The 11,746-nt window shown below is 35.0% G+C and overlaps 1 pseudogene; it reads right to left on the minus strand.

The window, feature by feature from the left end:
* Nucleotides 1-6,548: 6,548 nt before the first annotated feature.
* Nucleotides 6,549-8,622, minus strand: LOC129300701 (uncharacterized; annotated as a pseudogene).
* Nucleotides 8,623-11,746: the final 3,124 nt, after the last annotated feature.

Genomic DNA, 11,746 nt, shown 5'->3' on the forward strand with positions numbered 1-11,746 from the left:
TCATTAAAAGTATTTATTTGACCAAGAGGATTATATTTATCTCTCTTGATTCATGACCTAATTTAAATATCATGCCATGAGGATCCTGACTATCCCTCATGGTTCTAATTACTTTTTTGAGATATTTTAAGACCTGTGGTATATTGTCTTGGATGTATCATGGTAAGAAAATTTTCTACCATGATAATGGTTTTAATAATTTGTGAAAAATCAGTTTGTATTTTTAAGGGTGTTACATATTTTAGATTCACTCAATGGTACCAGACTTCGCCTCAACTTCGTTAAGGTGGTAGAGGTTGAAGGTTCGAGTCTGGGGAGGTTCTAAAAGACCCCCGTGAGGGTGGAGTGAGGAATAACCACTGTACCACCAGTGGGAAAGTCGGCAATCATGTGGTGACATGTGTGTTGTCCAGCGCCTGGGAAAAGACCCTGGAGAGGCAGTGGTGACCCAGGAGGGCTGTTATATAAAAGGCGCCTTTTAATGTAACAGCCCTCCGCTCACCCCGCCTACCCGAGGTCTTTTGCGGTGCTGGACACTCTCCCCCCAGGCCCCACAACAGGGCGACCCCACCCCTTTTGGTGAGCATCAGGAGACAAAGGCTTCCCCGCAATAGTGTGCGGATTATTCCCCTTGCGGAGAGCCTCCCCAGGTTCGATCCTCCAACCTCTCCTACATAACAAAGTTGAGGCTGAACCTGGTACCATTGAACCACGAAAGGGGTGGGGTCACCCTGTTGTGGGGCCTGGGGGGAGAGTGTCCAGCGCCGCAAAAGACCTCGGGTAGGCGGGGTGGCGCCTTTTATATAACAGCCCTCCTGGGTCACCACTGCCTCTCCAGGGTCTTTTCCCAGGCGCTGGACAACACACATGTCACCACATGATTGCCGGCTTTCCCACTGGTGGTACAGTGGTTATTCCTCACCCCACCCTCACGGGGGTCTTTTGGAACCTCTCCAGACTCGAACCTCCAACCTCTACCACCTTAACGAAGTTGAGGCGAAGTCTGGTACCATTGAGTCAGTTGACTCAATGGTACCAGACTTCGCCTCAACTTCGTTAAGGTGGTAGAGGTTGGAGGTTCGAGTCTGGGGAGGTTCCAAAAGACCCCCGTGAGGGTGGGGTGAGGAATAACCACTGTACCACCAGTGGGAAAGCCGGAAATCATGTGGTGACATGTGTGTTGTCCAGCGCCTGGGAAAAGACCCTGGAGAGGCAGTGGTGACCCAGGAGGGCTGTTACATCTAGCATATTCTATCACAGCTTTCTAAATATGAGTAAAGGTCTTAAAATAAAGAACCTAAAATGCAACATCAGTGGTGATGACATTTAGCAGCCAGCTAAAAATAAGTTGGTTTGTGGTAGCCAATCTTCATATTAAGGACTGACCTTAATATCATCATCTCCTTCAAGTAGAAACTCTAATAGAGCACTTTGGTGACCAGCATGTAGACATCTAAGCTATATCCTCTAAGAATATAGAGAACAAGAGAATGCTAAAGAAGAAAGTTGGTTTTATCTAACTTGACAAAACTAGCTTGGTTCAAACTTGCAAGAAATGGAACAGTCTTGGTGTTCGTCATCACTATTGGAGTAACAGCCCCAATAGAGGCAGATGAACTTGAAGAACTCATGGTTACCATTGCCAGTATGTTAGTTCTAATACCAAGATTGACTTACATAATATTTAAAGAAATGTTTTCTCTCACTGCTTAACCTCAATACAGTAGAGTGTCCACTATAAAAAGAGAACATGATTGTAATGCTCTCTAATAAGAGAGTGACAGCACAACTGTGATATAGCCCAAAGGATAAGAACACAAGGTATAAAGGTTACAATGTAAGCCTTAGAGAATATTCTAGAATATGCAGATAATGAAAGAATATTACACAATATGGGTTATAAAGTGTTATAGGCTTCTAGACATGTTTTCTTCTTGGGCTTAGACTTAGAAATACTAAGTTCACTATCATAGAATGACATGTAAACTCTATTGCCCATTTGGGTACCCATTAAAAGTACTTTTAGCGACATCCTAAAAGTGATTGGAAGCACATTTTTATTTTTGATGGTGTTTAGTTTATTTTCAATTTCAGTTTGGCCGACATTTCATATAACTCAAATAGACTTTTACTCAACTCTCACTAGAGTTTCTTTTGGCATTTGGAAAAGCACATTTGAAAACTTAGTTCCCATATTGCCCTTTAACATTTTTATAGTATTTATATATTTTTTCAACAAATAAGTTCAATATATTTTATTCAACATATCATATTCAAACACATGTTTTAATGAATAAAGTTCACAATTCAATCAAAAATAAGATTTTACAATATAGATTGAACAATTAATCATATAAATTTTCAATATTAATATATATTTAACTATTTATTATATAATTTTTTCCAATATATCAAACTATTTTTTTATTCTTATTATCTAACATATTAGATTTTGTTATTTAGCATATTTATCACATTTTTTAAACATTTTTAATGTATTATAATTGTATAATAAAAATTATAAATCATCATAAATCAATGTCGTTTTTAGTAATTATACATTCAAAAGTAAATTTTAATATATATAATCCAAATAACTTTAAAATTAGTAAACTAACTTTTGAATAAAAGTATTCAAATATAAATTTTATTACAATAACTGACTTTTACTCAATTGACTTTTGTTAAATAAAATTTTAACAAATCAACTATAAGTAGGAGGTTGTGGCTTATGGTATTTAAATTTGTCAATCCTCCTTTCTAGTGCCATACTTATTACATGCTGATGATTTGGCCATCTTCTTTGAGTATACTCAATCTGATGTTCAGGTATTAAAGGACATTATTGATGTTTTTTGTCATTAGTCTAGGCTTTAGGTGAACTTTCATAAGTCTTCACTCCTTTTAAGTCCAAATATATTAGGGAACATACAAGAATCTCTCTACACCCTTTGATGCAATTAGTCTTTTCATGATGCCAACATTTGGTCCTTCCTATTAATAGATACAAAATGTTAACCAATACAATTTGTGGAGGAGGAAAATATACCTAAATGAGATAAGTTGCACTTGATAGGACGTATGTGGGAACGGAGTCATGATGCAAACTTAGTTCAGGAACACATCAAATGCCTAGAGAGAAGAGAGAAAAGAGATGGGAGAAAGTTTTTTGGGAATGCAAAGTGTCTATATTTTATCTCTAACTTATCTAGTAAACCACCCACAAAGTGGTTATGTAGAGAATGTGCATATTCTCAGGGAAAGCTATTCCTACTTAAAATTAAAAAAATGAACAATGGGAATATTGCACTTATGGTTCCAATTTTATTAAGCACAAAGACCCATATTTCTAAAGTATTTTGATAAAGCCACAACTCTGATTTTGAGCTTTGATTCACAAAGGAAGAATAACTCAATATCTCCCATTCATACTTGGTGGATAAGATATGACTAATTTTATCCCTTTCTCTTCCTTATTTCATTCTAGATGCCTTGTCATTACCACATAAGCTTGGTATCTTCATTTTAAGTATTTGTACTAGAAACTAGTGTTTCTAAAGCTGGATTGGATAGTCAGACCGGTCCAACCATTGACTGGTCTGATTTTCGGTCTGGTTCATACAAAAAACTATTTTAGAAGTTGAGTCATTTTGAACCAACGGTCGGACTGGAAACCAGAATCAAGTTGAGAACTGAATTCGGTTTTCAAAAACTGGACTGTTCAAAAAAACTTTTTTTATTTTTTATCAAATTTTTTAAAAAAATGACTACTTTTTTAATCATTTGATATTATGTTGTATTATGTGGCTTGTTAAGTCATGATAAACTTAAAATATTTTGTTTTTAAAGTTAAATAGCAATTTTATATGTATTTTTTATATTTAGATTATTATATACATATATAATTTTTTTAATTTAATTATCACTTCATCAGTTTGACCATCGGTCCAACTTGGTTGAACTATACAAACTATGAATCGCTAACTTTTCTAGTTCAATATCCGATCTGATTCTAAAAACAGTGCTAGAAACCTTACTAAGGATCAACACAAATAACCCTCTAATTAATTTATTTTTAATTAAATTTATGCCTTGAATGTCTTAGGTTTACCCATACACACTTTTTTCACCATGACTAATCTAATCCTTCTTAAGTCAATTTGAGATTTAGATAGTCTCTTTTGTATATGAAGTATCCATGTAAAATCACCTTTATATTGCCCTAGTTACTTAACCACAACCAAGTTTAAATCAAATAATAACAAGTATGGGATCCCAAGTTTTCTTAAAATAAAAATAATTTCAAACCAAATCAAAATAATTTATGTCAGAGTATAAATATAGCAGAAGTACGATAATCAAATTAGCAACTTCAATATAGTCAGGGTAAATTTCAACTTTGGTACATGCATCTCCTAACCCAAAATAAATTTAATCCTCGTATAATCCCAATAATCTCATCAACTAGAGGAGCTGAATTCAATTTACATAGATTTAGGCCCATATCAAAATCAACACAGTTTGATGAATTTTTTTTAAATCTGGTTTTCTTGATGAATGCTTTTTGTTTAATTTACGTATAACTTATGACAAGTTATCATCTTGCTTGTATTTAATACTAACGGAGTCTAACTTAATGCTGCTCATATGACATTTATAACTTAATGCTGCTCATATGACATTTATTGTCATCTCCAAAATTAACTATCTTAAAATCTTATATTTATTTAATATGGATATGAATAACGTGTAGCTTGCCCCTCTTTTCCTTGGCTTACATTGAGAAATATTATAAAATCTTTTCTCATTGATTAAATTAAATTAAAAAAACAATTGGTCTATTAGTCTTTTACACTCCGATTTCTTTTTGTCACGTTTTCTTAAAGTTAAGGACAAGGCCCATATTCTGTACAAGTCCAATGCCAATTACAATCCACATGATAGGTCTAAACCTAAGTCTTTTATATCAAAAGATACTAGAAGACATTAGAGCATATATTTTATTTGTTCTTATCCCTTATAGCATACATGTGTACTGTACCTTTTTCATTGTTTCTGCACAATTGTGCGCTTGCATGACAGCGGCTCTACAGGTTCTATATAATGTACCTTATTCACAATCAGTGATACTAACAAGAATCATTTTTCTATCATATTCTCTCTGTCATTTTTCTTGTTTTGGTATCAAGAGTCATGGCTACCTTCAGTTCACCTTCCGTCACCAGTACCAAGAATCCCCCCGCCACAAACACCAACGTTGCCACTGTTACCACTTCCTTACTCAAAATACCTTCCATCATGTCATCAGGTTCCCAGGCTCTCTCAATCAAGTTGGATCGAGATAATTATCTTCTATGGCAGACTGTTGTTCTTCCTATTAAACGTGGCTACTTTCTGGAAGGACATATTGCAGGGGCAAAGATGTGTCCCTCAAAATATATGTTCGAGAATGATGAGCTAAAAAGCAACCCATCCTTTTAGGAATGGCAATCCAGTGATCAAATGTTGATGGAATGGCTTTATAATTGGTCTTTTCGTGATGCCAACATTTGGTCCTTCCTTTGAAAATTAAACCTTCCATACAAGACTCTGCTCTTTATTTAGAATCTTGTTCACAAAACTATTCTAACTAGGGATATACTTCTTAAGCATCACGTACCGATATCTATTTAATGTGTTTTTGGTTGTGATTGTAATGAATCCCTACAACACATTTTTCATGACTATCCTTTCACTAAACCATTTGGCATGCATGGCTCATGCTCTATCCATTCTCTTGCTATTTTTGCTGTATTAAGAGTTGACTAGATCATCTCTACATTGGAAGCCCTATATCATGATGATGAGGTTCAAGACCTAAAAGGAATCTTCTTTCTCCTCCACTTAACATGGGTTAAGAGATGTATAGGGCTTTCGAATTCTCCCCAACTTCAATTATTCGAGAATTTCAAGGGCTATTAAGCTTTATCAAGAATATCGGCCAATGGAAGCCAGCATTATCCTCGTCGGTAACATCTAACTCAAAAGAGGGCTTGATTGTTGGATTGCCACAGGCTAATGGATCACTAATTTCAAAATTCAAAAAAGGTAGACTAATCACCTATGGAGCTCAAATCCTGTACAATGGTGATGAGTTGAGCAGGTTTCTAATTCAAAAAGCTTGTCAGAAGGATCCTCATACTTTTGGCTTGCATGCTTGAAAGAAATTCTTTACTAAATCTACAATTTCATGGGTAGCCCATATTGCTCTCATAGTCTAGGTCACATCACCATTCTCACTCAGAGGGAAAACTTCAAGCAATCTTTGAAGGAAAAAGTTAATTGCTTCACTCAAGATGAGCTTCAACTGCTTTGTTATTTTAATATTATTTCGATCAAGAAGCAACAGTTGCAATAGTCTTTTAATTTTTTTTATCTGTAATTGTCCTTTTTTTTATTGTTTTTGTTGTAAAACTATTTTTTATACTTTTTAGTGAATATAATCATTTGACTTTATTTCAAAAAAATATGAAATAAAAAATAGGGGGGAAAGGGAACTCGGAAGAATCAATTAAAAGCCACGCAATCAGTTAATTATGTCTAAATTCTAAATCCGTCACCTTTGCTCGTGAACTTCTATGCAACACCCACTAATCATGAGAAAAGGTAAGACAAAAGTAAATATATATTGAGTAACTTTACAATACCACCCTCCATTGGGTGCTTTAATTAACCCGCTATATTTGCCTCGGTGGTCCAGCTTCTTTGTGAACCACACCAATTTCTGTCTCGTTATGAAGATTTTTTTCCTCTGATCTGAACTTCTTGTAAATGTCACTTCTGTAAAAGCTTCTTGTCCTGGCCACCAAAATAAGTGACACCAGTGCCCCAAGCAAGGTCACTCCTGTGATGATGAAAAAGGCCAATCTGTAACACTCACTTCCATTACAGTTCAGTTCTTCTCCTTCCTTCCTCTTCAATCCCTTCGCTGCCAATTGCCTCATCGCTTCCTTGTCATACAGATGACCCGCCACTCTCACGCTCATTAAATAGGACCCTATGGGGCTCGCCACAGACCCTACATTATACAGCGTCGAGTAATATTTCAGCCCAAAAAGTTCCGAAATTATGGAGAACAGTATCGGCCAGTTCGCACCGAAACAGAACCCTATAATCACTGAGGCCACGTACAGTCCGTTTGGGACGTTGAAAGCCACGAGAAGATGGCCCACGCATGAAAGGACCAGAATTGATGTGAGCATGAAGGGTCTTGGGACTTTGAGCTTTGTAACTACGAACTCTGAGATCACCCCTTGCGCTATCTTCCCCAGATAGATCCAGATCGCCATCAGAGACACGAATGTTGTTATGCTGTGAGCCGAGTACCCTAAAGCTGTCCCTATCTGGCTTAGATTGTTCACCACCGTAAGGGTACCTCCAAGCCCACATATTGTAGCTGAAAACAAGATAGCCATGTCGAGACTTAAGATCGCTTGCAGGATCGTGTAGTCTTCCCCTCTATCAGGTTTTCTGAATATGTTTCTCCACCATGAACAAGACGTCGACACGGCTTCTTTGTGTTCTTCAGGCTTGTAATATTCAAGCTTGGGCTTTTCTGTGGTTATGGTTACTTTCTGTGGTTCTTGTTGGTTGGCTTTCCATAGCTTGTGATTACAACCACGAAAGGCAGGAGGAGGAGGAGGAGCATGAGAGAAGATGAGAGATAATACTCTTTCTGGTTAAATTTCAGACATTTTTCCAGAATGATGAGGATGAGGAGAAATCCTGCAGAAGAAGCGACAGGTAGACGAACTTGTAGAAATTTCTGGTGTCGTTTTGCTGTTGACACCCTTGTGGTACCTTATTACAGGGGAAAACAAAATCGAAGTCGCCGTGGGAAGCCAGGCCATGAGCAAGAGAAGTGACTTGGAATCGTTCCCATAGAAAGCGTAATATAATTGAGTTATAATCGCCGCGCTCAAGCCCAAGTAGCCGCTCAGCATTCCGATGACGATGCCTCGGGAGCCGGGGGGAAGTTCTTGACGGAGGTGACGATGACGCCGGTGTTGGTGGAGCAGTGAGAGTTGGCGCCCATGAAGACAAAGAAGGCCATGAGGGCGACGCTGGGCGGGAGGGGGAATTTGCGGTTGACGGCGAACCAGATCATGAAGTAGCCGAAGAAGTTGAGAACGGCGCCGACGGAGACGACGACAAACGGCGGCGTGACCTCGTTGAGGAGGCCGGAGAGGATGCCGATGTTGGAGCCGAGGTCTTTGAAGAAGGAGAGGAGGTTGAGGGTAGACTGGTCGTAGCCGAGGACGGACTTGATGTCGCGGGAGTAGAGAGCAAACATGTAGCTGGCGCCAGAGACGGACATGATAAGGAAGGAGGAGGAGATCATGAACCACCGGCCAGTGAGGAGCTGGCGGGCGAAGGATGTGGTCGGTCGGAGCCATGTTGTGATATGTGGTCCTGAAGAGACGGCCATGTTAATTTTTGGGCCAGAGATGATCAGTGTATTTAGGAAGAGATAATAACGAGTGAATTGATATGCGATTGTAACACACTTAGCTTGGCAAAAAGAACTGCGATGATAAGTCTTTGCTGAGAAGATGTGGAGTTATATAGTGAAATTTCAAATTAGGGGCCTTAATGTACTCTTTTTTAAGTCTTATAATGCCCGGACGGACATGTCAATTTGTTTTTATTTTTTTTGATCATTAACTTTTACATAAAATACAGACATTTGAATATCTTGATATCTTAAAACGATAAAGATTTATATTTTTTATGATTTTTTAAAAATAAAAGGGTGTATTTATGATATTTTTCTTTAAAAAATTATAGAAAATTACAATCTTCCTCATTTTGAAATATCAAGATATCTAAATATTTTTATTTTATATAGAAGCTAATAATTAAAAAAAAATAAAAAAACAAAATTAAAATGTTAAGACATTATAAAAAATATTAAAAAATGACACATTCGAAGCTACTAGCTTTGAAAATTTCAAGGAGGTTCCATGTGATAATCCTTGAAGTGGTACTGTAGACCTGTTTAAGTCAAGATTGAGGAAGCCGTCAAGGAGAGGAGTGGGTCTCGGGCGCATTTGCGTGTGAATTGGCGCGGGACCAGTCTTCACAGCGATGAAATTTGCACCATCTACATTTTAATTTAGACAGTACAGTACAAAATACATCTAAATATTTAATATATAATAATTATAAAAATTTAAATATTAAATTAAATTATTTAATTTAGATTTAAAGTAAAAAAATTAATAAATTTATAAATTTTTATTTTGATAAGTATAAATAAAAATATATAATAATACTTTATATTTATTAGATGGTTCAAATCTTATTATAGTGATGAGCATTATGGTATTGATTACTATGATAAGTATCGAAACTGATCCCATGAATTACGCCATGATGGGTCCTTTTTGTTGAAAATATTTTTGTAGCTTTAAAAATATTTATTTGAAATTGCTTATCATAAAATGTGTTATTACTATTTATTTAAAATATTTCTTTTTTGGAGTTGAAATATTTCTATTCTCAAACATTAAACTTGAAGTGTTTTACCTTGCCTAGGGCATAATGATCTAAACAGAGTTTTTAATCCAGATTCAATGTTTCAACATTTTAAAATATGTAGTGATTAACGGGAAATTGTTAATCCAGGTTTGATGTTCTAATTTTTAGAAATTCGCACTTTTTAATGATGAAGTTTTTAATCCAAACTCAATGCCTAAAAAATTCCTTATGAATATTTGAAATCCATTATGCTTTATATTTATTTGTGATTAAATTATCTATTAAATAAAGTTGAATATAAAAAATAATTAGTTTTTAATTATATTCAACTTATTAATAGATAATTTTATATAACAGTCCTCGCCTCATTCCACCAAAGGTATTTTGGATTAGGCTCCAACACTCCTTACGAAACTCAAGCCGGCTTTTCTCCATGTGATACTTGAATTATTCTCACCCTACCCTTATAGGGTTTTTTAGAACCTCTTCAGATTTGAATCTCTAACTTTACCACCTTACAAAAGTTAAGCTAAGTCTAGTACCATTGAGTTAAATTGACTCAATGGTACTAAACTGGGCTTCACCCCACTGGAGGTCTTTTGTATTGGACTTCAACACTTCTCACGGAGCCCAAGTCGACTTTCTCCAAGGTTATATTTGGAATTTGGATGGGTTAAAAATTCTAAACCTTATTACAAACCTAACTCAGCTCTGGCTGGGTTAGAGCTAGGAATTCGGACGGGCCAACCCTTTTGGGGATCGGCCCGAATAAGTCCAAACCTAAATAGGTCCGAACCCAAACAGACCCAATTCTTAAAAAAGCTTGAATAGCTAAACCCGGCTTGAATGTCCAAATTTATTTTAAAAATCATTTTTAATTAATTTTTTAACTTTAAAATTAATTATTTTTTTTATAAAAATATAAAATATATATTTTGATACTTAAATGATATATAGAACTCAAATATATGATATTTTAGCATAAAATGACTTAAAACTTAAAAAAATTAATTAATATTTATTATATTTTATATATTTTTTAAAATAATTTTTTTCCATTCGGATATTCGGGCCAAGCCCGAACCCGATAGGCTTGGCTCGAATTTCTCCAGGCTTATTCTGGCCGAATAGACCTGAATATAAAATAATCATAATTTTTAAAGCTCGACTCTAAATTTTTTCGAGTGAGTTCGGGCTACCTTGTCGGGCTCGGCTCGAATTACCGGCTCTAGGTGGGTAGATTTTGACCAGTATACTCTGGGTTATTTTTTGATTTGACAATTTTACCCATCAAAAATTATATCCATATTTCATCTCTCTTTTACCCCGGACCCGGCGGCTTCAGCATCCAATTCCAACCTTCGGAAAATACAATTTTTCAGATTGGAGGAAGCAAGTTGGCAAATGACTCTTATGCTACCAAAAAAAAAAAATATATATATATCTATATTTACCCTACTATACTTTTAAAATTATTTCTCTACATACTACAAATTTAAAACTTGGTTCATATCAAACCAAGCTTCAATTTTTTTTAATCTTACCGTACAAAACTCAATGTATGCTAAACCGAGTTCTATACTTGTACATTAAAAAAAATAAAAAAAGGCAAAATGTAGGCTTAGACTACTCTGCATCCACTTCCTTTATCACTGCACGTTTTCTAATGATAAACATTTTCGTGGTGAGTGGCCTCTTTTGCTTTCAACATATATTTTTTTCCTTTTTTTTTTGGCAAAAGAAAACCCAACATTGTAATTGAATACGTAATAATATAGATAATATATTATGTATCAAAAAAATAATATATTATTTTTTAATTATAATTATATAATATATACTTCTAAAAATTATAAAATAACTACATAATCAGTAACAACATAAAATTATATAAATTTAAATCATAATATATAATTTTAGGGTTAGATTGTTAAAGATCATTTCTCCTTTCAATGTTTTTCTAGCAACATCTTATAGGGTATCATATCTAAAATTTTTATCCGTTAAAAATGTAAAGCATTTTTTAATTTTTTAAAATGTAATCATATTTTTTTACTAAAAGTACCCTCATTGAATAAATCATTTTATATTTATTTTAGGGGTCTAATTTTTTTCAATCGAATCTCACTTCGTAATAAAATAATTGCTTGTCTTCAAACTAACATTCTCTTTTTATATTTGTCCTATTTAATAAAATGTTTCACCCTAAAATAAATATAAAATAATT

This window comes from Prosopis cineraria, unplaced genomic scaffold (assembly GCF_029017545.1).
Source record: "Prosopis cineraria cultivar Desert tree isolate PC_DT_omini unplaced genomic scaffold, ASM2901754v1 PC1711, whole genome shotgun sequence".
Lineage (NCBI taxonomy): Eukaryota > Viridiplantae > Streptophyta > Magnoliopsida > Fabales > Fabaceae > Prosopis > Prosopis cineraria.